At 46.0% G+C, this 10,256-nt stretch overlaps 1 long non-coding RNA gene across 1 annotated transcript; it reads right to left on the minus strand.

Annotated features, from left to right (window-relative positions):
- Positions 1 to 873: 873 nt before the first annotated feature.
- On the minus strand, positions 874 to 3,258 carry LOC142814087 (uncharacterized). The gene is made up of 3 exons (XR_012894803.1): positions 3,010 to 3,258; positions 1,609 to 1,693; positions 874 to 1,245 (listed from the first exon to the last, which is right to left on the minus strand). It is a non-coding gene; the product is annotated as an uncharacterized LOC142814087 (long non-coding RNA).
- Positions 3,259 to 10,256: the final 6,998 nt, after the last annotated feature.

Genomic DNA, 10,256 nt, shown 5'->3' on the forward strand with positions numbered 1-10,256 from the left:
CTAGGTTTCATAAAACACGGTTTTTGAAAAAAAAGCAAGCACAAAAATGAGAGATTTTAGAACTATTTATAAGGAAGGCCAAGGATCAATGCATCAGTACACCTTCACTTATCTTTTCCGAAAAAGAGCATTCTTTTCTCGGTTCAAATTATTTTGTCATGGTCACACATGTGTTGTTGCAGATGAGCCCTGGTCTTGTGCTCAGTATAAAAACGCTCGTAGCACCTTCAATAAAATTCAGTTAACAGCGCTCTTTCCTGTCCTTTTTGCGATAAGACTTTTATTACAGAAAAGAATTTCATTTTCTTACAGTTTAGGTATAATGATGAGTTTTCATTGTATCACAACATGGAGCAAATTGCATCTCAATACGGACAAAAATCACGATTTTGTGAAATTCGTGATATTTTCTCGTATATTTCAGCAGCTTGAGAGCTATAAAGATATTTTTTCCTCAGAATATACCTTCTGTGGAGTAAGTATTCACTGCTCAGATATTCATACAAAGTGCAATATTGCAATAAAAAATGCAAACATAACACATTTTGGCTTTATTCTTGGAAGCGAATGTGGCAAAAAAATTGCACTATTATTATTGAGCTTCAAATACCTTACAGAAGCACATTTACTTAACAGGTAGACCGAATTTGCTTTAGAAAAAATAAGCGGTAGTTTTAAAACAAAATGTTCCACAAACAGCACACAGACGGCATTATGCCAGGAAGTTATAAGCCAGCCACATGAACAAAACTTTTTTTCTCGCTGAAGTATTCTAGCAGTTCACTGTTTTCAACGCAGTAAGTCAGCACATTTTTTTTCAAATACAATTCAGATGGTCGCAAAGTGGCTGGGACGTTTGGCATGGAATGGTCCAGCTATATTTAAGCAAAATAACTTACACAAATAACAGTATTTGTTCATCTACCATGACCACACTAGAAAAAGTTGTTCAGGCATTGTGACACTAAAATTTTCAGCGTCGTACTGCCTGAACAACTTCTTTGATAAACTCCAAACTCACGCCGAGAAAAAGCCGCTCAATCACGGTGGTTGTTAAAGGCCTTGCGGCCGCAGACAATGTTGAAAATAAAAAAAAATCAACTCATCAGTGCTGTCACTCCTTCCTTCTTCGTCATTACTGACACGGAAGATTTTTCGGTTATCCATGTGGAGGTTCAGGAAGTAGGCTTGCTCTAGGCTGGGTCCAGGGTAGACTACGCAGGACGTCAGCGGCACCCTCTCATCCTGTAATAAGAGCAAATATGACTTCTCATAAAAAATTTTCGTGCTGTTCTGGCAGCACCATATATAAAGAATGTGTAGTGTGTATCCTTCGAAATGGCGTGTAATTGACATTACACTGAACACGAAGCATACAACCCATACATTCCAATAATTTCGTATGATAAAGATAAGAGTTTTCCAGCATACAGCGAATTCCCGAAATGAGGTGAAGTGTAAGACTACAGCTCAAAAATGGCACTTACGAAAGCCTGAACTCACTTAAGAATCAAATTCCTTCTAGGGTAGTGAGCCAGTGTGAAAAACAATTCTTAAAGTACAACGTTTAGAACATGTAGCATTAATCAAAACGCACAAGAAACTTACCTCTTCATGTACAAACAGTGAGGACATCTCTGCTTTCTTTTTACATGAGAACAAATGATCTTGGGCGTGGCACTAGCGAAGAGGTCTGCAAAAAAAAAGTAAAAAATTTACTTACTTAAATCACGCCTCTAACAATCTGAGGAATTGTTACAAGTCACCAATCAGTGCAATTCTGACTGTCTCTATAAGGGCATCAAAAATGAACAATTTTCTCGTTCTTTCTACTCTCACAAGACGCTCCGTCAATGGAATCTAATCCAAATTTGACGCTGTGCTTCCTATTTGCCTGCTTTCTAGACGTAGGGCTGCGAACATGTGTTTTGTGCACCTAATCTAGCACAGAAATTCGTCATCTATAATTCAATCATCTTAATTCATTGTAATTTGATAAAAGATGTGATAGCTCGTCCAGTTTTAAAAGAGTTGCGGGCCTGCAATAGGCACTGCCTTGCACGTATGAAAGTACTTCTTTTAAAAAAAATTCAAAGCTTGCTTTCAGAAAAAGCGTGTGGCATATTTCGACAACCAAGCCCATCCTCTGATGGCAATCAGGGGCACGCTATTAGCGATTATTGACTACGAGATTTACAAACGTAACCCGTGCCTAAATACTCAGTTAAACACAATCACGCAAGTAAGAGCGCTCGAACAACACCAACGCGCGCGGACGCCGACTACGTTGCAGCAGCCATGACTTATGCTAGAGCAACCGCACATAGCTCCAACAGTCACGTATACTCTCTCGATTCTGTTATAACGCCGAACATTATCGCAGATGAAAGCGAAGCACGAAAACAGCAAACAGAAACGAGGGAAAACAACGCACGGCGATGGCCACAACAACGCGCCTTTGGAAGTCTGCTAGATCTTTCCCTGTTGCTGGTGGCACTTATCCTAAGTAGCTTAAAAGACCGAGGCGCACGTGCTGGGAGCATCTCGGCATATCAGCACCTCCAACTATACCGTCTTTCAGCAAAAAAAAAAGCCATTTCGTACAGTGCGCCTCAGTACATAATTTTTGCTTTTTCTTTCTTTTTTTGCGCTTACACCTACAGAAGCACGTTGCACATTTGAGTATTAATAGAAATGTTATTACGATGTAGCCCAAAGCACATCTTAAAACAATATCAATCACTTTGTGCAGTGTAGAGACAATGTGCGATCAGCAACTAATCTCGCCCTTGTTAAGTGATCACATCACTCACTGTATGAGTGATGCAGGCACTTACACAACATCGCGCATAGCAGTGTGAACTCGTTAAGTCCCACGTTTAATCGGGCATCTGCAACAGGCCCGCGAACGCATGCTGTTGTAAATGGCTGGCAGCCTACTTCGGCAGAGCTGCTGCAGGCGCCCAGCTAGCGCTGTATGATTACTACCTACGAAAACAGTACACTCACCGTTAACATGCCCACGTTGTCCGTGTCCGCCACTCCATGAATATTCCTTAATCCGAGCGTCACTTCGAACACGGTGTCATGCGTGACCACCATTGAATATGCGCCTGTTCGCTAGAACACACACAGCGACCAAGACCCCCGACCAACGCAACGCATTTGAAAGACTGATGAGACAGAGAGGGCAACACTGAGAGAGAGAAGGAGGAGGCACTGGCGGCGGCGTGGCGGCGCCGCAGCTGTCGACGCAGGTGTTCGGTGACGAAACTCTTCGCTTATCTACGCCGCCGTTGTGGGAGCAACGCTGGCCGGGTTGAGCGGGGGGGGGGGGAGGAGCGGCAAACCCGCCAAGACGGCGCCAAAAGGCAAACGCTATGGCGCATACGGCGGACGGCCGTTCAACGCGGAATGACTCCTTGTAAACGGCCACCCTCCTTCCAGCCAGTCGCACAGCGACGCAGGTTATTTACCAGCCTCGGGTTCTTTGAGTATTTTGACGGAATGCGATTGCAGTGGGCGAAAAATAGTGAAGCAAAACCTGCGCAAAACAAAGTGCACCATGGAATGGCCAGAAACAATAAGTATTTCGTCCTCGGTGGCATTAGCGGGAGAGCATCGCTACACGTTTTTCCAGAGAAATTTCTTTTTGCATTGTCTGTGTCAGGCGATTCCGCGTATGGTGCCGCAAACACTGAATGCGTAGTCGAAGCTGGAACAAATTAATCCACAGTAGCGGGTGTTTAGAAGGCTTGTCATGCACCACGAAACGTGCCGAGGTTGTTATAACAAACTTTTTGCTGACCACATGATCAGCACATAATTCCATGTGGTTGCCCAATGAGCTAGCTAAGCACCTGTAGCAAAGGTAGTGCACGTTCTTGTTAAACGTTGTTAATATAAACGATGGTTGTGCATAAGTGCAGTGACAGCTTTCCGTGTGAATTGGTCATAACCCAGGTTTTCGAGCGTAGAAGCGCCTCAACGGAGCTAATCAGTTACCACAGCAAGTTCGTAAGCAATGATGAGGTACGAAAATGTGCAGCTGTTTTCCATGTACTGAATAGTTAGTTTACAGTGCCTTGACCACCGCCATTTCTTAAGCCACCTCCCATATAGACTCCCAGTCTGAACAGGTGTGGGACCTTAAACACTAAGAAGCAGTGCCCCCCCCCCGCACACACACACGAAATTTGAGGGCGCACGGGCTGATGCACACGCATACTTATTCACAGGCGCACACACATACACGTATACACACATACGGCAACACACACACGTGACCGTAAACGCACGCATGCATGGGCGTACACATGTGCACAGGCACGCTTAACACAAGCCCGGACTCGCACATACACGCGCACGCACACATGCACGGGTGTACACACAATCGCGCTTACACGCGAACACATGCGCAGGCTCACGCATACACACCCATACTCGGGCGAACATTATGTTCCTGTATATAATCCACAGCAAACATGTAGCTTATAACCAACGCTAAGGTGAGCTTTCGTAACGTGGATTGCAGTTAATTGCCATTATAGATGAAACGCGATTTGCTTCTGCTGGCATTCTGCTGTATTCGGAGAGCACATTCACACATTCCAAGTCTAGGCCGTCATTTAACGCAAGGTCCACATATTCGTGCAGTAGCTACGCTGCTCGGCCGCCAATCCGAAGGTCGCGGGTTCGATACCGGCCGTGGCAGTCGAATTCAGATGGAGGCGAAAAGGTAGAACCCTGTGCACTGCGCGATATCAGCGCCCATTAAAGAACACCAAATAGTCAAAATCTCTAGAGCTTTCCACTACGACGACCCTCATAATCATATCGAGGTTTTTGAGACGTAAAATACCAAATAATATAATTATGTGTTCTTCTTATGCTGCATATTCCATCTGATGAATCGTCACCTACACCCTTCTCAGGCACAAAAGCACCCTTAGAGCCTATTTTAGGGTGCTATCGAGGCAAGCACCCAAACAAATGGGTGCTTTTTTTCAATTGACCATTTATGGGTGTTAAAGGGTGTTGCAAAGGGTGCTTTCTCGTAAAAGCACCCTTTTTACACCCTTTTGGGTGTAAAAATTTTTACTGTGTAGCCTCGCTCGTCGCTGTCGCGTGCATTTTCGCGCTTATGAGGTTTGGTCCTTACGGGGGCTAACTTACCCTCACCCCCGTATTCAGAAACGCTCCTTGACTTGAACTTGACTTCAAACCCCCTTAAGTTAAAGCCACCTTTCTAGGTGGCTTTGCTTTAATGTAGCGTGTTTGAAACGCGTCTGTGCGTTTGTGCTCCCTAAAGACAGCACGTTCAAAACATGTTTGTGCTGCATTGAAGTCGGTGGCAAGTAAAGTTCACGTCAAGCAGCGTTTCCTAATACGGGGGTGCGGGTAAGTGATTCTTAAAAGAGAGAAAAGAAGATAAAAGTGAGCACCGTAACTGCCTGCATCCAAGTGCGACACCTCAACAGTGGCTCACGAGGTAGTGGAGTTAGGAGGGCTTTCAAGGAATAAGGAGGATTAAAAGGAATAGGGACAGAGATAGGGACAGGGACAGAGACACTCACGTACAGAAATGAAGAACTTAAGGAAGATGGACATGGTCGCAGGAGTCCGAGGACGGAGCACCACTCAGCCAATGCTTTACGGCGTCAGGAGATGGCGGAGGGCGAGCCAGTTGGCCAGAACTGCGCTGCCGTCGGAGATTGCGGGGGCACAATAGGTTGACACGAAATCCAGCGAACGAGAGGGGCGTTACAATAGCGTTTGCTATCCTTAGCGAAAAGTCTGGGGACTTTCGCCCCGACCACAAACCCTAATGCACAGAAGCTACACACAGCACTTCGCGGGCTTCGCGGGCCGCGATCACTGTACGCTATTTCGGATTTTCTGCGGGCGGGCCGTGAACGCAAACGGCGGCTTGCGTTACGGCGCATGCGCAGTGGCAGCACCACAAGAGATCACGGTGCGCTATTCTATACCTTCCTTATAGTACCCACATGGTGACATAACCTTTACTTCTGCGTGCGTGTGTGCATAGTCTGCGTGATGAAGCGGGTAGATGAACCATGCGCTCCCTGGCGTTGCAGCGTTAGCACTTCTCCTCGGCAAAAGCAAAAGGGGTGGGCGCACTCTATATTCGCCGCGGGCGTCTGCCAATCAGACTGATGAACGCGTGAACTCAGATACAAACTCGTTGATTTTGAGAAGGCCGGAGTTCAACTTGTGACTGTGATGTTGTCGGTTTAAACATGAAGTGTTTGATGCGGTGAACGCTACGCGGCAGCTTTTTTCCATAAAAAACATGCCACGCAGTTTTGTAGTGGAGCTCCTTAAAGGGCCACTCACCAAGCCCCATACCGAATTTTAGTTAGGCAGTGTAAGTTGTTGGGTGTCCAATGAGGAACATTTTACCACAAAAATGTTTCGAATTGGTTCATCACGAGCGGAGAAAACAGGTTTTTTGAAGCGGCGCGAAACGAGGATGAGACGAGGCGAGCTCGAAACCCTTGCCGTTTTTCCACGTAGGCTTCGTAAGCCAAATCTCTTCCCCACCCTCTCCAGCATCCGACCATAAGGTGACGTGCACATGCCCAAACTAGTCCAACCCCCGAGAACGCGAGCAGCGTTGCTTTGTTGACCAGCGTTATTTTGTTGTCTTCTGCCTGTTTCGGCGGGATCTTTTGGAAACGGTCCCGCGACTTGCACGTCAAATTGTCAAACCTGCTGAAGGGCCACTCACCAGGTTTGACAATTCTGAGCTGACAAGCGCAATGCGTAGACGAGGCGTTCATGATCCTGTCTGCCAAAATTTGCAACGCTACGCACCGCGGAAATGGGTCAAATTTCAAGATGAACGCGGCTCCCCCTCCCCTCTGCCGGCGCATGCCTAGAGAATGAGGGCATGACGTAGGCCTAGGAATGGCCTTACGTACACGGCAATGCATTGACGTTTGTCCTCTACGTAGACGACTCTGCTCTGACGTTGTCAACAGTATACCACATGACATGGCAAAAATTCTTTAACGCAACGTGCGTAGTTTATGTATTTGTTGCTTTAAGAGATTATAAAAACTTGAAATAGATAATGGGACGCAATAAAAAATTGTGCGCGTTTTTCTTTATTTTTTTCCCGTAAAATGCTATGAGATGCGGGGTTAATGTGCCAGCGTTTCGCATGCGTTCGCGTCCCCGCGGTCAGTGCAATGAGCAGACGACCGCTGTGAAATGCTCCTGCACCTTCGCGCACTCATTGTGCTCATCTACTCTACCGCGTGTAAGCCGGTGTTTCAAATCCATCCCGCAGGAACAGGCATAGGGCCGCACAATAACGCTGGTCAACAAAGCAACGCTGCTCGCGTGCTCGGGGGTTGGACTTGTTTGGGCACTTTATGGGCACGTCACCTCATGGTAGAATGCTGGACAGGGTGGGGAAGAGATTTGGCTTGCGAAGGCTACGCGGAGGAGCGGCAAGGGTTTCGAGCCAGCGCCTCCTAGAATTTGCAAGGCCCCTTCACTCCCTTCGTTTCCTTGTCTGACGTCAGCACACCTAGCCCGATGTACTGGTGGGCATTGTGAGGACCGGTTGGGGAATGCAGGCTCAGTGACTCCCTTCGTTAGGGCGAGCCTGTTCAGCGCCTCCTAGAATTTGCAAGGCCCCTTCACTCCCTTCGTTTCCTTGTCTGACGTCAGCACACCTAGCCCGACGAACTGGTGGGCATTGTGAGGACCGGTTGGGGAATGCAGGCTCAGTGACTCCCTTCGTTAGGGCGAGCCTGTTAGAACTTGTTTGACCCTGGCAAAGCGAGGTGCTACGCTGCACAAGGATTTTGAAATAGTGCTGGTGGACGTTCTTCGGAGATATGTGCAAGTTTTGGCCCTGGCTCTGTTATTTGAAGTCCAAGCAGTGAAGTTTGTTCGAGTGAAATTACCAAGAAGTTCACAGGATGGGCCGCTGCTGCGTGCCGAACGTTCGTGGAAATTATGATGGTGGACCGAAAGTCCGCGTGTTCTACTTCCCTAAAGACGATAGCAGGATAAGATGGAAACGCGCTATTCGTCACGAGGACGTCGACATCGACACTCTGCGTGATCCGAAGGTAAGTTTAAAATTTTTACCGATAAACTTTCACATAAAGCGAATTCTTTGTCGCAGATGTGTGCTAGTGCAGTGCATTACGGAGAAGCGGCACTCTAGATCTCAATCCTTGCTAATTATAACGTTTTAGAATGTAATCAGGCAGAAAAACATATATAAATTGTTGCTAAAATATTTTAAAACATTCTTTTTGCTTTTGCATATCGCAGGTCTGCGAACTTCATTTCAAAGCAGAGTTTTTGAGGACTACCACCACTTACACGGATAGCAACGGAAAGACTATAGAAGTTCCGATGAGCCTTACTCGACTAACCGAAGATGCAGTGCTGACGATGTTTCCGAACAGCCCCGCTTACCTATCCGACTGTGCTCCCGTTCGCAAGGAGCCTGACGCAAAACGGAAGCACCGTGAGGCAGACCAGCTACAAAAGGGCATTCAGATGTCGCTTGTTTCGCACGAAGAGGAGGAACGCAAAAATAGAGTAGCATCTTTCGAGCAGCTCGTGTCACAACTCTCACACCTTAAGTTGTCCGACTATTGGATATTGAGCAGCACGGAAGCTGCAGTGATGTTTCTGCATATTCAAAGTAACACACTACCACCAGAGGTGGAACTTTCTGTGGTTGTTTCCTATGAATTGCACATTTCTGCCTACTGGAAAAAGATGAAGCTGCACATTGCTGATGTTCCCATTCCTGAAAAACTAGAGGACATTCGGAGCTTGGTCACTATTCTTGAAAGTGTAGAGCATTTCAATGCTCCAGACGTCTGCGAAAAAGAAGAAAAATTGAAAGCCTGCTTCCACATTATTTTTTCTATTCTTGATGACCTGTCTGTTGGTGACCTCTTACCAGAAGAGAAAGTAGAAGCGTTCGAGTTTCTGAAGGAACAGTTGCGCCTTCTTCTTAAAGAGCGAGGAGCTATGATATATTCTTCAGATCTTCTTCTATTAGCAAGCATTTTTCATAAGATCTCTCCTCACGCATACAAATTCGTTCGCAACACTAGGAAATTAATGTTACCTCATCCTTCCACAATAATTAGGCTGTGCAGCAAGTACAATGCAAGTCCTGCAAACGAACAAAGTGATGAAGGCTTTTTGCAGTACATTACAAAAAAGTGAGCCTTTAAAGCCACACGAAAGAGTCGTAACACTCATGTTAGATCAAATCCACATCCAGCAATATTTTGAGTATAAGGATGGCTCATTAACAGGGACGGCATCAAATTCCTCTGAAGCGGCACAAACAGCACACGTGTTCATGACAAATTCATTGCTTTCTGCGCACAAAGATGTGGTACACATCGTTCTTGTTTTGAGCATTGAAGCCAGCCATTTGCACGACATCCTGAAAAATGTAATTTTGGATCTTGAAAAAGCGGGACTTACAGTAATTGCCGTTATCACTGATAACAATGCTGTGAACCGAAAAGTAATGTCATTTTTTTTTCAAAAAAACAACACAATAGACATTGTGTACCCACACACAGCAGACAATTCAAGGCCGCTATTTTTGTTGTCGATACTGTGCATTTATTAAAGTGCATCCGTAACAACTGGTTGGACGAGAAAAATGAAGGCTGTTCCATTTTTTATCCCGAATTTTTGAGTACGATATCACAGGTGCAAGTGAAGAAAGCAACATTTGAGACACTTCGTGAACTGTACGCTTCCGAGCAACACAATCTCTCGAAGCTTGTATACGGACTTATAAGGCTTTCAACCCCTCTAACATCGAAAGACGAAGCGTGAAGCTAGCACTGAAAGTGATCAGTCCATTTATTGCCGAAGCACTAAAAACTTATGGTGCAAAGCTTGGTTTGAGTTGTGCCCGAGAAACTGCTGAATTTATTGAATTAATACACAAGTGGTGGTGCGTCGTGAACACTAAAACACCATCGAAAGGCAAATACCTAAGAAATTCTCTTCAAGCACCCGTAAGAAGTATGGAAAACATGCAGCTGCAGTTTCTTAATGCATTTGTGGACTGGCGTGACACTTGGGAAAACTTGAAGATTGGCCCTGGCCGTGCAGGACTGTTAACCACGGAGACGCACTCGGGGCTACGTCTCACGTCGTACTCCTTGATCGAAGTCAGTCGGTATTGCCTGGAGGAGCTAGGTTTTGAATATGTCTTGCTTGCAAAG

The sequence above is a fragment of the Rhipicephalus microplus genome, chromosome 4 (genome assembly GCF_043290135.1).
Source record: "Rhipicephalus microplus isolate Deutch F79 chromosome 4, USDA_Rmic, whole genome shotgun sequence".
Classification (NCBI taxonomy): Eukaryota; Metazoa; Arthropoda; class Arachnida; order Ixodida; family Ixodidae; genus Rhipicephalus; species Rhipicephalus microplus.